Here is a 23708-nt window from a genome sequence, read left to right as displayed (position 1 = left end):
TATTATACAATCAAAAGACCAAGAAAGCAAATACTTGGGAAAATTCTGGAAAAAAACTTTTTCATTATTTAACATTGCACACAGCAGCCAGTATTTCAGCACCTAACAGGCTCCACTGAATTGGTTTAGGAGTCTCATACCATGCTGTCTCTGAAGACATCTGTGGGATGATTGACTCCTGCTTTGTTGAACCGTGTCATTGAGGTAATAATATGTCAAAATACTACATGAACATGCATATATATACACCTATACACATGTATATGCCCATATACAAATACAGCTACAAGCTGTTTGAATAAATTCTTTACAATGCTCTGGTTAAGACAGAAAGCTCCATGAAAAGTAAAATTACATAAAAGCCTCTGAAATGAACATAAGATACAGAATGCTGAGCAGAGGAGAGAGATTTTACGATCCTCTGCACTTAAATTAATGATTTCAGGACTGAAGGAAAAATACTGCCCAACTTACACAGTGCATCTACTCCAAGGCCATTTCAGGGAGCTGCTCCTGCTCAGAGTCAAGAAGAATTTGAAGAGCCTACTAATTAATTTGTGTTCCCTTTCTTCCGTACACCATAAAACTGAAGAGCTGTTATGAGCACAGCCCAGCCCAGCAGTGAGGAGGCAGAAGAGGGCTCCCGGGGACCTGGGTGCAGCCCCACTCAGTACCCCTGCCTGGGGAACTCAGATGTGACTCAGCCACCCATGCCTTGGTTGGACACAAGAGGAGAACCCAGAGCATTTGGCAGCCCCACGACCATTAACCTGCCTCTGCGAAATGGGCAGCCACGCTGCTGGCTGCTCACTCCAAGCTTTGCTCCCAGGAAGTACGCAGTCTGGGCTCCAGTATTTCAGGCTCCTGAGGGACATAACACCATGAAGTATCTAGAAACCCTGCTCCTCTGAGAATGCAGTTTGGTGCCATGTCAAAAGAATCCCAGAATTGTCTGAGTTGAAAGACACCCTTAAAGGTCATCTGGTCCCATCCCCCTGCGGTGAACAGGGACACCCACTGCTAGATCAGGTTGTTCAGAGCCCCTGCAGCCTGACCTTGAGTGTCTTCAGAGACCGTTGGGGCTACCTGCAACCTTCTGGGAGGGAAAGGAGCAGGAAGATGGACCTTCCTGCTTGGACAATATTGCTGAAAATGTTTCAAAAGAAGAAAAAACCCTAAACTAAACCAGTGAACACAAAAGCAAACTGAGTGGAAGAAGAGGAGTGATAAAAGTTTTCTAAAACCAGTCAGTGCCTGGAGCACACCCATGTTCCAGGAATGGCTCTATCAGTGTTCTTTTTTATTACAGATACAGGACATGAGCATCAGCTACCCTGGCTGACAGACCAGCTAGCACCAGCATTGCCAAGAAACAAACTACATCATCTCACTCTTAAAGAAACAAACAGTAACTTGCTGCTGAACCTCTAAGATGTATTTCCAAAAGAGGTTTACTATATTAAGTTCAAAGCCCCTCAAATCCCATGTGATTTCTGAAGACGTCATAGGTTTGTTTTTGTTTTTAATTTTTAAACGGCACCTAATGGCAGCCTGGGTTCATAGGAGGAGTCTGGAAACAGGAAATCCCAGCACACCACTGCAGGGTGCCTTGGGGATTTTCTCCTGTCATGAGAGGAGCAAGCAGACCAGCGCTGCTCCTGAGGACCCAGTCATCAGAATGACTCTATCTTAATCCTTAGTTCTCCATAATCCATCCACCCAGCAGCACTGTTGGGTTACATCATTCTCATTGCGAGAGTGACCCAAGGCTCAATCACAGTCGGAGCCTTGCATTTCATACATCCCAGTACAGAAAGTTTACAGTCTGAAATTCACTCAGGACAGGTTTTCTCAAACATCGCTCTCTGTTTCTGCTAGAACTCCGCTTAGATTGTAACAAACTATTTCAAAACCTAGATTTTATATATTTGAAGCAAAGTGCAGCAAGCTCTTCACAGATAGAACCTATCTACAGATGCCTGTGTGATCTTAGACCAAGTTACGTCAGTGTCTGCACTATTATTCCCTAGTGCTCCCTAACATAAGGGAATACAGTTCTTCAGTAATGCAAATACTCAGTTATCCAAGGAAAACAACAGTATTTTAAGGACCTCTGTCATATAGGATGTTTTCTCATTAATTGTACAAATAGGCTGAGAGATACAAGTCAGAGTGGGAACACTCAGACTTTTTCCTAGTACGGAAAACAATGTTTTGGTGATGGGAAGTAAGGAGAATGACTTGCAGAGCTGGGAAAACAGCCCTAAGACTTTGTGCAAGAGATTCCTTCTTTTTGGATTACAAGTTACCATCACATCTGAGATATGGATATCCTTGCTGTGTGAATACACTGACCTGAACGCTACTGTTTGCATAATAACTTCAACTTTCAGTGTGAAAGAGCCATATGTGTGCACTTATAGGATCGAGTCAATAAAGCAGATGTTGAGACAGGTTTGTTAACACTGAGTTTCTTCTGAGTGCATTCGGTTACTCAGGAGATGTTCTCAGCTAAGTATGCCTGAAAATAGTACACAAACACGCGAGGGAATAAAATTTAAAAGAGAAATGTTTGGACCTTCTTTATGAAAATGACTGTCATAGCAGAAAACACTGACCATTTCCAATCTTTTGATAAAAATAAAGGAATAATTAGATAGCATATGGCTGAACATAACCTAATTTGCTGCTAATACTGGACCTAAAACACAGTGCCCTTTCTACCAATTCCTTCAAAAGAATATTCCCCCTTCAAATCAAGAAAAGGTCATTTACCTGACAATGATAAAAACAAGACCACAGAATGAAGTGGATGGCTGGTATTTAACTAAACATAACCTCTTGTGCTGGTCAACAGAAGTCAGAACAGTTTCTGAAAGCTTAGATTTCCAAATATGATCAGCATTGCCTCCACTCTACTCCAACCAAATGCCATGTCTTTACCTCAGGCTTTTCTGTGAGCAAAGTTAAATACACACCAAGTACTACAGAAATACCACCTTCAATTAACACTTGTGAATGGGGAATACTGCCATGTGCTGTGACTTTAAAGATGCACAGCATAAGAAGAAAAAAACAGATAAATATAGAATTCTCGCTATTCTGAAATGAGCAACTATAAAATAGGAATGTAGTGCAAGCCAGGCTTTGGTGTTTGATAATTCATAACATGCCCACGATGCACTTAAAAGAACTTCCATGGAAGTAAATGGAAGAGAGGACATAAATAGTTTTGAACAATCACAGACCTGATACAAATGCATGGTATCCAATTGTTCCTTGGCAAATTAACAAATACTTCATGCCTCGCTCTCTTGGAGGATCTAGTCTAAGCTCCTTATTTATTTTGCAGCACTTTGTCTAGGACCAAACTGAAATTATATATGGGTTCAGCAGAGTTATATTTTCTGTCAGAGTCCAGTTGTAGCAGAAAACCAAGGTATAAGGGGGGCAATTCCCTCTGCTAGGCATCTTTTAAGAAATAAACAAATAAATTACATTATTCTTTATAGAATATATTCTTTATAGAATAATGTAATTATTGGAAAACTAACATTTTAAAAGAGGTTAACGTATGCCTACATTATTTGGCCCATAATATGAGGAGAGAGATTTTGAAACATTTATACCAAAGAAGATTCTGAGCAACTTGATTAATCGTGAAAACAGTCCTGCTTCGAGCAGGAATTTGGACAAGACAACCCACCAAAGTTCTTTTCAACCTACACTTTTCTAAGAATCTGTTTGCATATTTCATCATTCTAAGCAGATCACTAGTCTTCAGAATAACCTAACAAACTGGCTATTTCCTTTCCAATCACAGATCAATACTTCCCAGTTGGATGCCTCATTCCCTATCACAGAGATGATCAAGCACTTGCTTTTTTCACATAAAAGATCATGTGTTAAATTTGAACTTCAAATTTGGCCTCTGGTGCTGATTAGATAACATCTAACAACTACAGGGATTTTTCTTCATGGTCTTCAGCTAGCAGTACCAGAAACCTCTTGGGTTTTCCTGCTCAAGTTGTCTTCTTTTTCATGTTGTAAAAGAATAATAGCATTCCATCTATATATGAATGAAAGTCAGAGAAATATCCTCCTTATAGTCTTGGTTTTCCCTTGGCGGGACGAAGAATTGAAGCCATCCAATGTACAAACATTCAAGCCTGAATGGCTGTGAAGAAGCAAAGAAATTCACGTCCTAGTTCTTTTTGTTTTGGTCCACTACTCTGATTAAATTGAAATGAACTACCACATTATATTCTGATCAGACCAATGAGAGGTTACCCTTCCAGAGGGAAGCAACATTATGGAAGGCAGCATAAGGTTTATGACTCACTTAGGATCTCTAGATAGGAATTAAAAGCTGGCTAGGTGTTGTGCTGTTACCATGCCTAGGAATGAAATTCACTCCTAGAAAACTTTTTACTAGTTTCCCTTCTGCAGTTTCAGAGGCAGTCTGGTACCTTTTCCAAGGTTAAAAAAGCCATTTGAAACACCACAGTCAATTGTCCGTCTACCAAGCACTGATTAAGGACAGAGTACCAGGGGCATCCATTTAAATCAGAGCAGCTTCAGCATGACAGCTACATCTAATAGATCATCACAAGGCATATCATGTCTCATTCAACTCTCAGAATGGCTCAGGTAAGTCAGACATTGGCTATTCACTATGCTTAGGTGTTTGGATTTGCTCATCTGTGCAATGAGATGTACAAGTCTATTAACCATAAAACATTTCAGTGTTCATTTTAAATTAAAATATTATTAGTTTTTTTTTTTTTTTTAAACATAGTCTTTCTACTCTAACCTTTCTAAGCTCAAAATCACGTTAGAGTTAAATACTGAATCTCGTACTTTGTTGGCAAGCAGAACAGTATATAGCCCATTTTGGGGCAATTCTATACAAAATCCACGTAAACAATATTGGCTCATTAGGACAGTTTCTAAAAGGCCTTCATTGCACAGGATATACAATCGCACTTGCTTTTGGAAATAGGATACACAATCTCAGCTATGGCTGCTCTAACAGTTTTATTGCTTTGTACCATATACAGGCTAGCTCCTGAATTGACAGGTCTGGAGTTCTCAACATACGTTTATAATCTGATCGTGAATATATGAACAGTGATTTCAGCACATTATTTTTAAATGAGTTTCTAAACTTCACAGTGGTAGTAAAAATGCTTAACAAAGGTGAATTCCTGTCCTCAATATATGTATTAATTTTAGGTTAACCACATCATTTCAGGGAGATTGATATTTTTTTAAAATGCCTGTAATCAACATTACCACAACTACAGTTTGTCTACCTTGTAAATTCAAGCTGTTGTCACATACAATGTTATGCTGAGGAACCTTCATCTTGCATATAATCATTTAGGTTGGAAAAGACCTTCAGGATCACCAAGTCCAACCACCCAACCCAACCATCAAACCATGTACCTTAGTGGCACTTAGAAAAGATGACTGATGGTGGAACTAAGAGCTCACTAAAAATTGTGTCCCAAAATGAAGCACTGAATTTCTAACAGAACTCAACATGCGGACAGTGAGTTCCTTTGGAAATGTACCCATATTGAGACTTTCTTTGTGCCAAGGTTTTTTATAATCCCCTCATGAACAAGGGGTGTGGAAGAGCTGCATTCCACAACATTAATTTGGCAAAGCATCTTTTCTCTCAAATTTTTTTTTCTTTTTAATTTGATCTGATTCTACAAGGTTTTGAGTAATTCCAGTATATGCCAATTTGGACCAAAATACAGACTAAATCAGGGAGAATTTTACTACTAATTCTGACATGGAAAATATTGTCCTCTAGGTAAGTCAGTTAAGTGCTTTTAGGCTGACTTCCCCATTTCTCTTCACCCCCTTTACAACTTCTCAGGAAATCCTTCCTAAATTGCCTTTCATAGGGAGCCCTGAGTGGACAGCACAACTGGTAGCATCCCTTGGGCAGACTCTTGCCATGTCACACACTTCCAGGAGAGGACAGGGCTAGCTGGAGATGGATAAGCACAACCACGGAAAGAAGCGCTTGGGCAGCTAGCATGGGATAAAATAGAATCATAGAATCACCAAGACTGGGAAAGACCTCCAAGATCATCTAGTCCAACCATAAGATGCCAGCAAACATGAAATGATAGCCATATGCAGTACAATTTAGACTCACTCTGAGTATTGTAGGGCCAGACTAAGAACTAGAGAGACACAAGGGACTCCCTGCAGAAATCATGCCCTGAGTCTTTGTTTGAATGCACCACCGGGCAGGGACTTTTCTCTGACCGACCACCCAGAAGAGCTCCTCAAATCCCACTTTCAAAACATTTCTGTCAAATGCATTTTAATCCAATCACTCTGGTCCATTTTATGATTCTCTAATCTAAGTTTTTAATCTACTACAATTCTTTTATAATTGTTTGTGCAGTGCACTGATGCCTGACAGAGAATGCTTTATAAATAAATTGAATTTATGACTATTATAATCTCTCCCTGTTGAAATTTCTAAGCAAATAGATGGGTCCCACAGTTCAGTTTTTCATGTTCTAGGGCTGGGGTCTCTTTATGCTCATTCATACAAACACAATAGACACACAAAAAAGAAAGAGAAAGAGAGAGATGTTGAACGTGTATGTGTGTGACCTTTTCTTTCCATGAGTAACTTAAAGGCATATTTAACATTCTGTTCACACTGCTCATGGCAGACAGGAAAAACACAGCTGAAGAGAATGAAAAATGAAAAGTCCTTGCAGCTTCTCCATCTCAGCCTCTGTCTCCATTCTGTGGGGCAAAGAATTCAAGGTTTTGTTTACTACCCCTGAGTAAGTTTCTGTTCATTTGCTTGCTGCTTGAATGGACAGGGCACATGAAATGAGGCAGCTATATGGACCCTTGACAACCAGCACATAAAATTCATTTTATTTCCTTAATGGAAGTCTGATTGGTAATTAAAAACATGACTGTGACCTGTGCAGTACTCAGAGAATAAAAATGAACTTCATTTTAAAACAGAAAAAACTCACAAGGCTGCAGCTCCATATAGCAGCAAGATTTCTTCTGGGCAAGGAGAATGGAAAGAAATGCTTCAGTTTTTAGCAGTTTTTGCTAAGTTAGGTTTACCAGAATGCCCAAGCAACTGATATTCTTTGCCAGTTTTTCTATCCCTTGGTTCAGCTGCCACCAACTACACTGCCTATCCTCAGTGGAATGGCTGCAGGTGTTGAGATCCAGCGACTGGAATCTGGAAGCCAGAATTCAGACTCCTCTTGTCAGACGGGGGCACTTATTCTCATTTCTTCTAAGACAAGCATTTATTTAATCCTCATCTATACACATATTGCCAGGGTAAAGGGGAACACTAATAATCTTGCCAAACAATGGCACCTTTCATCCATTAGGCTGGGACTGAGCATAAGGTTGGTGCAACCTCAGTCTGCAGAGGAGAAAGGACACGTGATCACCCTCCCAGCACCTGAAGCAGCTTGGGTGAGTGCAGATTAATGCAAGGCCATGTCATAACAAAATATTTGGATTTGTTTCAAGAAACCCAAACACAGGGATCTGGGAATGTTAAATCATTTTTGTCCAATGAAAGCGTTTAATGCTCTGTTATTTCTGCACTAAAACTCTCTGAGAACTTTCCCTAAGGGCAGGAAGAGAAGGGGAATACTGTCTACAGAATATTTCAACTTTTCAATCTCATATTCAATCAAAACCAAATTCTGAAATATTGGAATTTCCTAGAGCCTCACTGGAAAACCAGCAGGAGGGAAAATGGAAAGAAAAGAAATATCTTTGAAAGGGGTTAATTCATGCTGATACATTTAGTATATTAAAAACATGGGAAAATATTTCTTTAATGAAGTTCAGGCATTATTAAGGAATGAACATTGCACTGATACCCTTTAGTGAGTAAGAACTGTAGTGAATAGCTAATTTTCCTCCTGGAGCAGAGGAGAGGCAAGCAACACACCTGTGTTTTCTCTTACTACGACAAACCCTTATGACAATATTTACTCTCATGTAGATAAAATAAAAATTAAGAAAAATCTCCCACTCCGGCCAGGGAAAGGTCACAAATGTTATTAATATCCTATAACACTCCTTAATTAAACTCAGCTTGATTAGCTTCTGGCTAGTTTACAAACAGTCATGCTCTCTCTCTCTATTCCCCGGCTTCAGGGGTGGCTTTATTCCCCTGCAAGCAACGCAGGCTGCTCGATGTCTGTCTAAAGGGAAAAGTCAGCTGAAAAACCCCAAATCCTATCCCTAACCAAAATCCCCTTTTTCAGTTACAGACAAATCCTTATTACGCCCATCATTCCGGAGGCCACTCCTGTTGAAATGATCTTGAAGAACTCAGCCAGGTTTCCCCCATGTCAGACAGACTACAGCTCCGGGCTGGCAAACATTTTGCCAATCAGACTTGGATTTCAAAGATTTTGCGTTCACTTGATGAAAATGTTACACACTTCGTGTTTTCACTTACTCTGTTCCCAAGGCTCTCTCTCTCTCTCTCTCTCCCCCCAGTCACCCTCAGGCTCCAAGCAAGCAGGATTCATATTGATCTGCCTGAAAATTATTTTTAATGCTATTAATGTTAGGCTGCTGTTCTGGATGTCTCCCAAGTTTTTCATCCTTATTAGTTGTCCTGACTGATCTGTAATAAACTAAACCCATCATTTTTGCCTAGCTGCTGGCCACGTCCCAACTCACCCTACTGAAATAAAAGACAGTCGATGTCTGCACTTGAACTCATTTTGGTGGTGTATAAGTGTCTTCTTGTGTTCGGTACATACTCCTCACAGCCTCTCAGACTCTGCACAGTCTCATCTCGTGACATTTTCTGGCATTTTTACCCGTTCATTCTCCCACTCTGCTTTTTGTACATTTTAGGTCATGTGTATTAAAATTGGGCTCATTGCCCACAGTGCAAAAACGGCAGGAGCTGGATGAACTCCTGGATGCTGTTCTAAGACAATTATTCTCTTATCGTGTTGTTCTCACCCAGTCATACACGCAATGATTACTGTGCTTAACCAACAACTACCACTTTAAATTCAGAAACATTCGGAGTACGCACATAACACTGAAAAAAGTAATACCTTAAAGGAGCAATATGATAGGGCAGGCAAAGCTTTTAAGAGACATTGTATAAGAAACTTAACTTCAGTTTTCAAAAACAAGTGGGGCAAAAATACAGATCTTGCAAGCACTTAAGAAATCTGTCATGGGACAATTTTTAAATGAAGTCCTTATTTGGATAAAATTTCCACCAACTTTTAAAATGTCTGCATGAGCAGGAACTGAATAAAAACTGAGTAAGTACAGCAGGTTTTGGTCCAGTAATACCAGAAATATTCTCCTTTAGGGACACTAAATAGAACTGAATAGACTTTGAGGATTCAAATGTTTTCTTTCAATTGTCTACAAACTGTACTACTGTTTGGGAACCCATGGTGGAACTGATTAACTAAAATGAAATGGATTAAACTGTTATTATCTACAGAACAGCAAAAAGAGTGTGAAAAAGAACAAATGCACAAAGGGTGAAAAAAATTTAGATATAACTCATTCATACTGTGTTAACTAGAACTTTGTGATACCAGCAGTAACACATCAGTGGGAGAGGAACAAGTTCTGCAGGTAACAAGCATTGCCCAGTCCAAAGTTTCTTGCGATCCCTTTAAAGGCTGTGGGAACAAACTCAACAACCTTTTTTTTTTTTTTCACACAGAATATTTTACTAATGGAAAGGACCTTGTGAATAAAATTTAAAAATATTTTTATTTTGCTGAAATCTTTCAATTTTCATCAAGTGGTCTAAATTGAAATCTTTCAAATACATTTTTTTCCTCTCATAATCATTCCATCCTTATAAGACCATCAGGATTCACAGAGATGAGAAAAAATATTAGTATGATAACGTGTCCCAAGGACTTGCTCCAGTTGCCTGAGGCGGACTCCCATAGCTCCGTTCCACAACTCATCTTCCAGGCACAACATCACATGCACATACTCTGTTCCACTTTCCTATGCTGTCACGCTTCACATCATTTCAAATTCTATTCATGATGTAACAAAATAAGCAAGTAGGACTATGAATCCAATGGTCTTTCACAAAGAGGCCATAAAACAAAATAATTAGAGAGAATTTTAAAATTTTAATTAGCTTTCTTTCTGCAATCATCCCTTTTGTGAAAGGTTCAATTACCAAGAACTAATGCCATTAGATTCACTGTACTATACTGTGTTGGGCTGTTAACACAGAAAGAGGAAATGACAATGAAATCTCTTGTATAACTTGACAGATGTGAAACCAGAAGGGCTAAATCATCCCACAAGTCTTCCAGAACGGATTGAAAGGATGAGATCACCATGAATAAGTTTGTCTCATCACCTTAGTACTTTAGACCTTCAGAAAAGACTCCAGAGTCTACGACTGACTATGACTCAAAGTCACGATATTGCAACACACACACACACACAAAAGCAAACATCATGCTGGGATGCGTAAACAAATGCACAAACTGCAAGATACAAGAAAAAATCCTTCCTCTCTACTCAGCAGCAGTGAAAGTTCTGCTGTAAGTCTGTGAATGAAGGAATACGGGGATGGACTAGAGAGGGTCCAGGGGAGAGCAATGAGGACCTTCTGAAGCACAGAAAAGTGACCTGAGAGGAAAGATTGTCGTGACGCTGCTCACTATAGAGAAGGAAAGACAAGACAAAGCTATAGATTGCTGCAGAGATGCAAAGAATAACCTGTTTCCCTGCACTCACTTTGAATACAGCAGGAAGTAATGGCTTTACGCTGGAGCAAGGAAAATTTAGGATGGACAACAAGGAGGTCCTTGGGATGCTAGTATTGGTGATTGGGTTGCTCCACAATACAATTGCTTAGGAATTCACAAAGTTTAAATTACTGGAGGTTAAAGCCTCCTTTAGTGCAGAAGATGAACTAAATGACCTCACAAAGTATCTTCTAGACTGGAATGTTGTAGTCCTATGGCTCTAACAGACCAAACAGTCAGCCAGATTCCTCTCATCAGAGAGGCAGTTGTCTATTGGTTTTGGACAGAAAGACACCAGGGGACAGTCCCTCTGCATTCATGAGTGAATAGCCTTTCAAAATGTCTTTGACACTTTTGCAGCTAAGCAGATTTATTCAAGAAATCTGTTACTCATTTGGGATTTCAAGGAATAACTCTGCATGTCATCATTTGAAAAAGGAGCTCAATAGCTCCCTTGGGGGAAACAGAATTCAGGCTTCTCCCCAGGGCTGATCAGTTTAGAAATGCTATTGCCATCGCACTGGAATGGAGTACGTTTTTCTGTCCTTATGGTGTAATTTCAAAGCTTTCGAAGATTACATTGTAGAGGGCAATTTAACTGGAGAGATTTTCCCTACTCAAGAAGACACTCAGGCATTGTTGTTCTGACTGATTTTCATCTGGCCTGCTCAGTTTCTCTTCCTCACTCAATCCGACTCTGAAGGGCTTTTGGGAATGTGACCCTATGAACGTTTAGTTTTCTTTAGATTTCTTTTGTTTTGGGTCCACAGAGCTCCTGTAACAGAAATATATGAGCTTTGCTGAGCATACTTTTAATTAGTCTTGGACTCAGAGAAATTTGGAGATTAGTGGATTGTTGAACTTACATCTCTGGAGCAATGTTGGAGTTTCCTTGTTACAAGTAGCAGAGAAAGAGTCAGCATTTGTTGAGAATTTGGCTTAGGCCACTCAATCTACCAATTTCCGTCCTAGTTCAGAGAAGCCTTCAAAGCAGAAATACTACTAGCTTGAATAAATACAAATTCCTTTATCCAAGAATTGAGCTGAACTTCACAGACAGTAATGAACAAATTAAAATATAAATCATACCACATGGGCAAAAGAGAAACTGCCTCCAGTTCACAACTGGGAAAACTGAAAAATGCATAGGATAAATACATTTGAAGATTTGAGGTCTTCCATTTCTAAAGTGCCTATTTTGAGACAATGATAGCCTGATTTTTTTTATTTTTTATTTTTCTTATTTTTTTCAGAGACACCAAGTGTTTTGTCGACTAATTGGAGAAAAGATGCCTCAAGGGATAGAAGCTTGGCACACTGGCTTGTCTGACTTAACCATCTAATGAGCTAATAACAGTTTGGAGAAGATGAACTTCTGACAAGCATAAAGGAACTTTGTCTAAATGTTTATAAATCTTTGATTAATTCACCGTGGATGAAAAATGAGATGCTGCTTTTACCCTTTTTGTCCCCCTTGGTTGCTGCCACCCCACATCTTACCTCCTGTTTCTACCATCTGTCTATATTCTGTTACATTTTTGTTGCTGTTGTTGTTTGTGTTCCACTTCTCTTCTCCTTGTATACGAATACTTCCAGAGGTTCAGCTGAAACTGCAGTTACAATCCGTTCAAAACTGAAGGATGAATTTGGAAACTGGGCCTACTTGATTACCACCTTTTGACAAAATATCAGGAACGGAATGGTGGGAACCTGTGGTGATAGCCTGCTGATCTACACAGTGGATAGGGTGTACATACCAAGCAATGTTTGTGAGATGCTAAAGAAACTCTTTTATCCGAGAAGGTTATTTTTTGGGTTGCTTCTCTAAAGTATTCTAATATACACTGCTGATAGCAGTGGACATCTTTAGTGACATTTGCATTGTAACAACAAAGGATACCAAGACATTGCAAATGCAACTACAGTTTCAATGCAGATGAGAAGTGTCATCATAGTCTCTCAACTAGCAAACCACATATGACCAAGGACTGTCAAAAACAGTCTAGCAGCCTTTTGTTGCCACACTCGTTAAAGTCAGGGAGCATATAATCTGATACATGCAGAAGGAAAATCAACTTTTTACACAGGTAGATAGTGACAGGAGAAGGAGGAGTGGTATTAAATTAAAGGAGGAAAGATTTAGGTTAGATTTCAGGGGGAACATTTTCACTGAGAGGGCGGTGAGGCCCTGGCACAGGTTGCCCAGAGAAACTGTGGATTCTCCATCCCAGAAGGCATTCAAGGCCAGGTTGAATGGGGCCCTGGGCAGCCTGAGCTGCTGGGTGGCAGCCCTGCCCTTGGCAGGGGTTGGAACTAGATGATCTTTGAGCTTCCTTCCAACCCAAATCATTCTATGATTCTATGCCATACGACTACTGTGATTCCTTTGTACTGCAGTCTGTAAGTAGTTTCGTTTACTAAAAACTTACTACTCTTTATCTCATGATCGAATGCTGGATGGGGTACAGAAGGTGGAGAAACATCCCATTTACCCTGACCAGAGAGGGAGCTGTAGCACTTCTCTGCACAGCAGAGCTCTGCTGCTCCATTGACAAGCCTTGCCTGGGATCGACTGCAAGTTTCCCAGGGCAGCTCAGAGCTAGATTCTGTGTCAGTCTGCCATTCCTCCTACCCGTTGCTACATGGGATTTGTTCTGAGAGACAAAATCTCCCTTGCAAAACTATGATTTGGTTTGACTATAACTGTACCTGTCTAGGATTGCCACAAAGTGATGTGGTAGACCTCTGTTCTTCAAAAGGCTGAACAAAAAAAAAACAAAAAGAAGGCTTACACCTCTAGGTCTCTACAGAGAAACAGGGACAGCTCGCTGTGCTAAGGCCATGGCACTTCTCTTTTAAGGTAATCAGAAGAATTCATGCTGTGGGCGGATGAGTGAGAATGGGGACCTGAGATCAAAGGGCGAGCAAGTCACAAATGGGAGGGGGTAGTATCGACTTTCTGCTGGCAGAAAGACCAGAGCTTCCTTCCCTAGCACAGTCTCACCGGAATGCTTGGAGATGTGTCCCAGTAAGCTTCTGGTGGGGGCAGTGCTGTGCCTGCACCATGCAAACAAGGCTGGTCTGCACCAGGAGGGATATGGGGCTCGGGCAGCTGGTGGTGGTCTTGAACCTCACCCTGCTGCTGCTCTGTGCTGCTTTGGAGCCTCACAGCCTCCAAAAATAATCTTTATGGGGCTGTGCTTTACAAGGCAGTCATTTCCGAGAGGAATGCTGCAGTTTTAGCAGTTATTCTTAACTGTATAAGAATATGCTGGTGTTCAGAAAAATGAGCCCATGAATAAAAGGTACTATCAATTTCTGACTTTCACTGTCTTTGAAACTCAGCCCAGCTAGAAAGAAGAAAAAATGTGCGCTGTCACACATACAAACCTATGCACATCAATACACTTTAATGGGTGCTTTTTTTGCCTCTTGCAGGTTTTCACCTCAGAGCAAGACCTAAGAACATACGACAACCTCAGCACTGCTTTGTGAGCTGAAGACTCAAGCCTCCCTTGGAAACCTTCCTGTAAGAACAGAGCTGGTATGAACATCTCATGGCCTTTTCCTAATCAGTTATAGGTGTCACATGCTCTGTTTTGACTAATTCCTGCAAGATAAGCACAGCCTGTTGCTATTAGAAAAATGCCCAGGTCATGCGTGCTTTGACTGAAGAGGCTTTCTTCCTTTTGTGTCCCAAGTAATTCAGGGGCTTTGCTTCCTTTCAAAGCTACATCTGCCTGCCCAGTATGCTTGTGTGCCAGCAGAGAGTTGCTTAATCCCTCTGTATGCTCCCCATCGTCTTGTCAGGAAGGCAGAGAATTCCCAGGCCTTTAAATGAAGGTGATGCAAAAATCTACTAGTCCTCTCCTTCTAGTATTATCCTTTTTCCTGCTTTCCTCAGTTATGGCTGATTGCTAATTAACTGCCATGACATATGAGTCATGCAGGATCTAGGACACAGGAAGTTTTCAGTGTTGCTTAATTGTGTTCTCATATTCAATGTGTACACTTGTTTATTAGGTAATAGAGCTGTGCATATTTACATTGTGCTATATTAACTGGGGATGTTAATGCTAGAAAGGGACAGAGAATGACAAACAAAGATGATATAGATAAATGAGGAGGAAGAAAGGAAAGCGAAAACAAACCGCAATGAGAAACAGACTCCCAGGGCGCTGGAAGGAAGACTTTACATTGAGTTCTCTGTTGTGGAACTTGTAAGTCTCATCTCTGTTATACCACTTTAAGTTCAACTTACACCTCGTGGTGCACTTCTAGTTTTACCATAGAGAAGCCAGCATCTCTACACATCAAACTTTGCTCATAAATATGTAGCTTTTGAATGCCTCTATGACTACTTCAGTATACGAGGCAACTGCCTGGAGCACCAAATCATAACTTGCTGCCTGTTGCGAGTAGTGCTGGCAACTGCTTCTAATTGCATGAGGAAAGGGACATCCTATAAGAAAAAATACATATTTTCTTTTCTATTCTTTCTTATTCCAGCATACAGCTCTCAGTCAGCACAGCAGACACAGTTTTCACAAGAGCACACAGAAGAAAGTCAAGATATCTCAAGGTGAAGCAGATGATTCCATTGTATTCAGTGCTGGTGCATGAATGTAGATGAAAACACAGTTTAGCCTGAGGGTTCAGCTCTAAAGAATGCTTAGGTTTTTCATGGGGAAAAAAAATCTAAATAAGATTGCTTGGCTGTGAAACTTACCCAGGAGTGACAAAATTATGTAGGGAAGATAGGAGAGAAAAAAAAAAAACAAAAAACAACCAGCATGTGTTTAGTATATGCAAGGGTATTTGAACTCAGGATACTTAAGGAAAGTAAGGAACACATGAAAGCAAAAATGCTGTTTGGTTAACTTCTGGAAGCACTCGACAGCTCAATGTGGCTTCAAAAGACCTGAAGGCAGTTAACTATGGGGACTGATTCAAGGCTGCTGCGTGTCAGAGAGAACAATAGCATTCTGCAACAATGCCTATTTTACAGAGACTGTTTGCTGTCTCTGCAGATGCTTGATATGGAAACAAGACAACATGGAAGACTGCAGCAAGAGAACTCCTATAAGTACAGCTTAATTTGGATACTCTTTTCCAAAAGAATTTTGTGTTATTTTAACTCTCTGTTTTTCTCTCATGCTTGATGGTCTTTACTTCCTCCCCTCCTTCCTGTGACTTCTCCCATTTTCACCCCACTTTATCACTCCCACAGTAAGTGCCATTGTTTTGGCTTCTGTCATGCTGTCACACAAACCACTGATAAAACACTGCAAGCACCTATGATAACACTACTTGTAATCCCTAGACTAGTTTTGTGTAATAGAAGCCTACAAGAAAAATACATTCCTTGGGAGTCATCAAAAGCTGGCAAAGTTTGAAAGTCCAAACAAAGAGGCATAGAAAGTCCAAACAAGATAGCACCAGGAAAGCAGACTCAGCCTGGCTAAAAACAAGAGGTCTGACAATCAGTGGTGCTCTGGCTCTTTAACAGCATGCATGGACCCATAGCTCATTTCTAGCACTTGTCCCCCGAGCTGCAGAGAAATGCTGTGATGAAATCATTTCGTTCGTCAGCAGTGAACCTGAGCAGAGGGCACGCAGACAACAAAGCATTCCCAAGTGCTGGTCTGGACCTTTGGAGGCAAGTACTGCTGAACTTCTAAGCTGTATTAAGGATACCATGACTCCCTAGCAATGGCTGGGAAAGAGAAGGTCCCCAAAGTTCAACAGCCACATTTTCCCATGCCATCACTGGTCCTGCAGTGGGCACAACAGGGAATCAGAGCCAATGTTTTAAAAAACATTATCCAAATTTTGACTTCTTTGTACCAAAACACGTACAGACATTTCCTAAGCTATTTAGTAGCTCTTGCTGTCCTCAGTGGGAGAAAGAATAGGGCTGTATTTTCCAAGTACACAGTTTTGTATTCTGCATACAACATTTTTCAATAATTGAGTTTGTGGAACATGCACATCTCATTCTTTTAAATCTCCCCTCACACACAATTTCCAGCAGCAGTCTCAACTTGGTTCACCCAGTTTTCAACCATCTTCACCCGGCTGCACAAAGGAAGCTGTTTGCTGGCTGCTCTGGGGAAGGCCAATCAGTTCTGCAGACAGAACTGTTTGCTTCCCAGCTGTAGCCTTCATTTCCATTTTTTAGAAATTATTATTATTTTTTTACCTTAGCCACTAAGCAGTTTTCTCATTAAGCAGCCTCAAAACAAAATGTATTTCACTTTCCTATATTACAAACATCTCAGTGACATGGCAGAAAAGCTAAAACACAGTGATTAAGATATCACTTCAATTTATTTTCTGATTCAAGCTATCAAGGCCCACACACCCCAGGCAATTCTCTCATAAAACAGATGCTGAAGGGCACAAAACTCGTATCTCATCTCTGCAACACTTGTCCGGAGATGTTACCACTTTAGTGCATCACAAGTGACTGCAAAAACAGCAGCATCTCCAATATCAAAATACAGAAGAGCCTTATAAAAATTAATTAGATTTAAGGGAGGAAAGACAACAGATATCTGTGTCCTGTGCCAAACAGTTAAAGGAAAAAGAGTAAAGCAGACCAGTTTACAACACTGGAAAAGAATTAATCTGACTCATACAATTACTGAAGGACATTTGTCTCCATAACCCAGTAGGCATCTGCATTTTTCATCCTGTTGAGCAGTATTTCCAACTTTTGATTTCTTTGCCTTGTTAGCAACTAACCCTTTTAGTCCAGTTGCTATTTAACAGTTATTCAACTCAGAGCAAAATGTGAAATATCCGGAACATCTACAGAGGATATTTGCTACATAAAGTAGATGGCAGAGGGAAAATACTGAAATCCCCTCAGGCTGGTTCCTGCGGGGAAGATGCAGAAATTAAGGAATGTCTTCCCTCATAGTTATGCCTATGGAACCAGAAATTAAGTCTATATAACAAGCTAGTGGAGCTTCTTACAACAGAATACTTTTCCCTTAGGTAAGCCAAGAATTAACAAATTTGTCTGTATGAAATTACATACCAGCAGAAGTTTGCTGCTTTGCCTGGGTTTTAGGAGAGGTTATTCAAATCTCAGCATTGACACACAGTCACTAGGGAAAGATGACCATTTTTTAAACTAGATGTTACCAAGTTTTTGCAGAAGACACACCAAATTGGAGTTCTACTCTAACAGCCACGTTAATCAAAATGTTAAGATCTTTCATAACCTCCAGGATTTCTCAAATTATACTAAAAAAAGAGCCTGGGCGAGGACTGCTAGGGGGGCTGGGGATTTCTTCTGTCCTAGGCTACAGATGAGCAGAGGCTCATCAACCACAGTGATATTTTAAATGGGCCACTCAGCCCACAGCAGCACCAAATTAGGGCAGCTACTCTGTCTACAGCAGAAAATAGCACTGCAAAGCTGATTTTGTGAGTGGCTCTTCTGCAGTTCTTCAGGCCCACTCAAAAGCTGCACACAAACGTGGAATTTGTTGCTTAAAACCATGCATTCAACTACAAAAACTCTGGCCTATATGATTTACCCAAAGAGCACATAATGAATCAAGGCTGTTGGAGGGCACAATACAAAAGTCCCCTGCCAGTCCCTCTCCTGCCAGCACTGTTTGCAACACGCGCTGGAGAAGTGCTGAGGGCAAGGTAGACATCTTCTCGTATGGCCTTCTATCAGCAAAACAAACATACTGGTTGGCTTTAAACTGTGGATATTGTCATGTTAACTATTACTGTCAAGTTAATTATTGCTGCTGTTATTATTTTCCACCCATCATCTCTCCTGTAACGATTCACTAGCTTTTCTGTAGAACAAAGTGTGTCTGCGAGTAACGATTTCATTGCTTTTCCTCCTCTGCCTGCCTCTCGATCACTCTTTTACATTGAACAATCATTTATAGGGTAGTTTAATTAGCTAATTATGAAAGTGTTTGGGTATTTTAAAGAGGAATAATCATTGTTTACTTGCTGGTAATTAAGTGGGTTGCATTTGATTTCAGCACTGGGAAATCTATGAGAATTATTTTTTCTGGGTGGCAGTACCAAAATATTAAAAACATAATTATTTGCTTATATCATGGCACCCTGAAGAGTGAAGTAAATTTCCACAATTATAGTCTTTGGGATTCTGGTGGATTATCACCAGTAAAACTGATCTGGATATACTTATTAGGGTATAGAAAGTGCAGTCAAGAAAGGAATGCTAGACAGAAAGCCTCACTGCACTCTGAAGGCTTTGCAGAATACTCAATTCACCTGTCTGCTGTCAACACCCACACAAACAGATTCTAGCTCCTTTCTCTCCTTCAAGGGTAAAGGCAGAAGCAAGCATCCAAACGGGTCTTCTACTGTCCCTGTGATCTGTATGCAGCACCTGTACTGGGAAGTCAACATTTATCTTGTGAGCCCAGGAGAAGCTCTGTGTACAGGAAGACTCTGTGTGCTCCTCTTGACGCTAACAAACAAGACAGGTTGCCACAAAACAGTAGCAGGCCTGGCTGAAAGGAATGGGTGAGAGTAGAGGAGAATGAGGCACAGCTGCTCAGCCTTTTTGCCCCCTCCTGAGAGAGGCAGGGGCAACTAACTGCCCATCTGCTGCAGTTGGGCTCTATCTTGAAAGGCAAGCCAGATTTTTGCAACCTTAGAACCAGTTTTTTTTTTTTTTTTATGCACAGACTGTGAAGCACAACAAAACCAACAACAAAAGCCCCCAAAAATCCAATGCATGAAGTTGCTCATTATGCACCTCTGATCTTGATGTTCCCAGGATCAGGTTCTGCACATGGCACTCACCCTTCATTTCCAACAGGGGACAGCACAGAATGAGACAAGTGACTCAAACAATACAGTATGAAGGCTTCGGCATCATTAGCCTCTCCATTTGAGAAACTTACATTACTCAGTAACTCTTAATTAAACACAGTGTTAAGACCTCTGCTATCAGAAGGTACAAGAGAGTAAAGCTTCTGTCCCAGATGAAACCCTTCCACCATCTGTAGTCCATAGCTCAGATCATGAAAGCACATGAAAAACAACAGGATAAGTGTTAATTTTGATAATACAGAACAAGAAACAAAACATTTAGTGCATTGATTCAGGACAGAAGAAACAACGCATGTTCCTGTCAGGGTGCTTTATAAGAAAGTAGAAAGAGGAGATGCCTGTAGATCATCCACAGTTCAGTTCCCTCCTGAAGGCCAACTTCTTTTCCCAGTGGGGAGAAAACCAGCAGCACTCCTGTAGTTGCCAGCAGCACTGCTTCCAGGTTCATTGATGGATAAGAAGAGAGGTTGTTTCTTTAAAAACAAGGAATATTCCACACTCAGCACACACACACTCACACAACCTGTCCCTTAGCTTGTACCTTTTCAAGGGAATTTTATTGGAGTTATGTCAGCTTTACTGCATTCCATTTTGCATTTCTGTACTGCTTGTGGCTCTTTTCAGATTTACTTTTCAAAAAGCTCTGTATTGCAAACTAGTACAAACTATAAGAGCAAATAAATGTACAAATCCTGAATTTGCCATAAAAGGTCTTCATAGGAACAATAGCAATTAGCTTTCAGTTTTTTCTTTTTGATTTATGGTTTCTTGCAGTTTGGTGCACAATTTTAACTTCTTTACAGAAACAGACTAAAATTTTACCATATTTCAGACCATAGCAAAGGACAACTCAACTTCAGAAGACAGAGCTATCATAAAATAATCAACTGCTGGGAAACTTGAGGTAAAATTGTGGGATTTGACTTGATATGCAGATTAGAATAAGCATGCAAAGTCCACCCTAGCCCACCAGAATTTATCCATATTCAAGTCCCTACTTCCAAAAGGCCCCCTAGTTAAATCCATCTTGCAATGTGAATTGAAGGTCATTAGAGATGGGCCCAGCTGCACCAGTAGGGGAGGAGAGTGATTCTGGGAGTCAAGGACCCAAGCTAAATATAACCGGCCATCCGCTTCATCCTGCCTTAACCTTGAGGCTACTATCAAAGCATTCCAGTGAATTACAAGTGCTTTGGTATCATGTGAAAAGAAAGTTGCTCTCAGGTATTCAGACCACTGCAAATCACAGCTTCACAGTTTATTAATGACATATGTGCTGTGAACTTAGATGTATGAGCCTCAAGTCTGTGTCCTTACACCACTTTCTCACAAGTACAATTTCTGTTGACCTTCAGTGGAGTAACGAATTGAGAGCAGTCTGTTTCAGCATCTCATGGTTAATTAACATCTTGGCCATACACACAACCTTTTACAGCTTAAGCACTTTAAAATCTAGTTTATGTGCATTTTCATAACCTAATTATCAGTTACTGGTATTCCCACAGTCATGTGGACATCTGAACTGACTAATGAATATTAAAGGTTAATACTTGATCAAATATCTTGAGGCAATATATTACCAAGATCTATAGTGGTGACAGCTGTTAAAGTATGTGAACTACCTAAGCGTGCATCCAGGGACTTGGAGGATGTTCACTGAGGAAATGGTCAGAACTGCAGAGCAGTGACTAACCTGCAAGCTTGCAGCTGGAGTTACATTCAAAGTTGTGGCAAAACCCTCCAAAATATAGAATTACTTGGAATCAAATGATGACACAGCCTGCCTTCTGCAGAGCCCCCCACTTCTGTGGGCTCCCTCCATTCCACACAACTAATGTTGTTCATATATTTGAAAATTCTGCTCCAAAACTTCTCTCTCAACAACACACATATGTGAACAAGAGTCAGGAAGAGATAAAATAGATGATACAAACTTTTTAAAGCTTTACCTTCATTAAGAATGTTTCTCATTCTGCCTGTTCAATATAGCCACAGTGTCCCTCACGTTTTTCTCTGGGCATTACAGCCATTATGACTTGAGATCTCTAGATTTCTCTCAAGTCTGATCTCTTACAGATACTAACACTGGCAGCCAAGGACAGAGAAATTAAAATTTCTACAATGCCCCATTAACCATTGTTTTCCAGCCTTAAAACCACAAGAGAATGTGCTGCTGAGCACAGAGGCCCCACAAATGCTATATATAAACCTTCAATTTCTGTTCCTATTGTTGACAAAGGGTAAGGGAGAATGAGTGAGAGATGAACGCACAAAAGAGGGAATTCCCACTTTTTCGTCTTTTACCCCAAAGAAAACCCGTTCTTCTCTTTTGATAGAGAACACCGCACACAGATGTGCACTTCTTATCTTGGCAGAAGTCAAGCTACTAACAGCATGGAAAGGAAAGGCAGAAAAAAACAGTTGCAGATGCAGAAACAGGACATAGCTGCAAAGCATATTCTCCCCTGCAATGTCCAGTCAACTTCTATTATGCTTACATTATACAGATGGAGCTTTACTATTTCTCTTCCAAATCTCTTCTACATTCCAGGAAGCCTCACATTTGGGATGTTTCCTAATACCCGAGTCACCATTTTATTCATCAAATACTGCTAGTTTTCACTCAATTTCCTTTCTCCCACGGAGTTTCCAAACCCTAGGAGTACTCTTTTAAGTCTTTTGTGAAAAAAGCACTAACCAAATGCTTTGGAAGTATAGCATTATTTCTGCACTAAGGAATCGGTCCATTTTTTCTTTTAATGCAATGCTTAGTAGCAAAAAAGAAGTCTACCAAAATAGAATCTGAGATTTTTTAAACCAGGGCGGGAAAGGGAGGACAGGTGCATCCCCAGAGAATGCAAAATAGAAATGAGGTTGAAAAGTGAATTAGGCTCCAGTAAAGTCACCTTCATTCTTCTCGACTTCTTCATTTTGAGGGTGACAGATCACTGGAACAGGCTGCCCAGAGGGTTATGGAGTCTGCTTCACTGGAGACATTCAAGACCTGCCTGGATGCTTTCTTTTATAACCTACTGGAGGGGAGATGTATTAGTAGGGAGTTGGACTCAGTGATCTCCAGAGGTCTCTTCCAACCCTAAATATCTATTCTTCTGTGGTTCAACTGACACAACCACAAACTGTGGTAACGTTAGAACAGGGGCCGGGCGCAAACCAGAAGTTATCTTTCCCTTATGAACACAGCAAACTTCCTTGCAAAATAGATCATTTACCAGCAATGGATATCCTGTTGGGTGTACTAACACCCCCAAACTAGTGTCCATACATGCAGGCTACAACCCACAAAGCATTAGAAGCTAGGTCAGCCAGCCCAGCTGATGGCTCACAGCAAACTGCAGGTGAGCCCAGGCTGCTCAGAGAGCCAGTGAGTAGAAGGAATTTCATGTCAAGGACAGGGCTCAGTTCTGTCCCAGAAACCTTGGCTCAAGGTTCATCAGCAGGTGTAAGGATGAAATTGGTGACAGGATAAACAAATCTCAAACATAAGAGGTTTTGCTGCTGCTAGGGGAAGCTGAGCACCTTCCAACCACGGGGCTGCAATAAAGACAAGATGGACCCAGCACAGGCAGTTTAATCAGCACTGGACTATAACTGATGTCTCATTCTCTTGTTATCCACATCACACCATGCCAAAATCTCCCTCTCAGTCCCTGAGCCTGGATTTCCTTCTCAGGGAAGGACCACATGCCTCCAGGCACAGGGTTTGGAAGCAGCCAAGGAATACATTTAGACCTAAGCGGTACAAAGCACTCTTGGATCTCACTATTTGTTTACAGCTGGAGTGAACACAAGGACGGATGTGCATTGAGCAATGCCCCAAGGACTGGGATTCAGCCCAATGCACTTCCCTTCTCCCTCCTATACCCAAAAGAACTAGAGTCCTTTGAATCAAGGCTTGTGCTGTCTGGAGTTATGGTTACACTCAGTAGTATTTCTCTGTACCTTTATATGCTAAGAATCTGCTATTTCAAGTTATTCCTAAGTGGAAAATACATGAAGCTGCACGTAAAGCCTGCTATGAACTGTGCACAAGTATTTTAATGTAGAGGTGAA

At 40.7% G+C, this 23708-nt stretch overlaps 1 protein-coding gene and 1 long non-coding RNA gene across 18 annotated transcripts in view; one reads left to right on the top strand and one right to left on the bottom strand.

Moving 5' to 3' along the window:
* CACNA1C (calcium voltage-gated channel subunit alpha1 C) overlaps positions 1–23708 on the bottom strand; it is a 429930-nt gene that overhangs the window by 205817 nt on the left and 200405 nt on the right. The window lies entirely within an intron of this gene.
* LOC110395523 lies at positions 11016–12225 on the top strand. The gene is made up of 2 exons (XR_002436433.1): positions 11016–11118; positions 12050–12225. It is a non-coding gene; the product is annotated as an uncharacterized LOC110395523 (long non-coding RNA).

Source organism: Numida meleagris, chromosome 1 (genome assembly GCF_002078875.1).
Source record: "Numida meleagris isolate 19003 breed g44 Domestic line chromosome 1, NumMel1.0, whole genome shotgun sequence".
In the NCBI taxonomy this organism is placed as follows: Eukaryota; Metazoa; Chordata; class Aves; order Galliformes; family Numididae; genus Numida; species Numida meleagris.
This window is presented reverse-complemented; position numbering and strand designations above follow the sequence as displayed.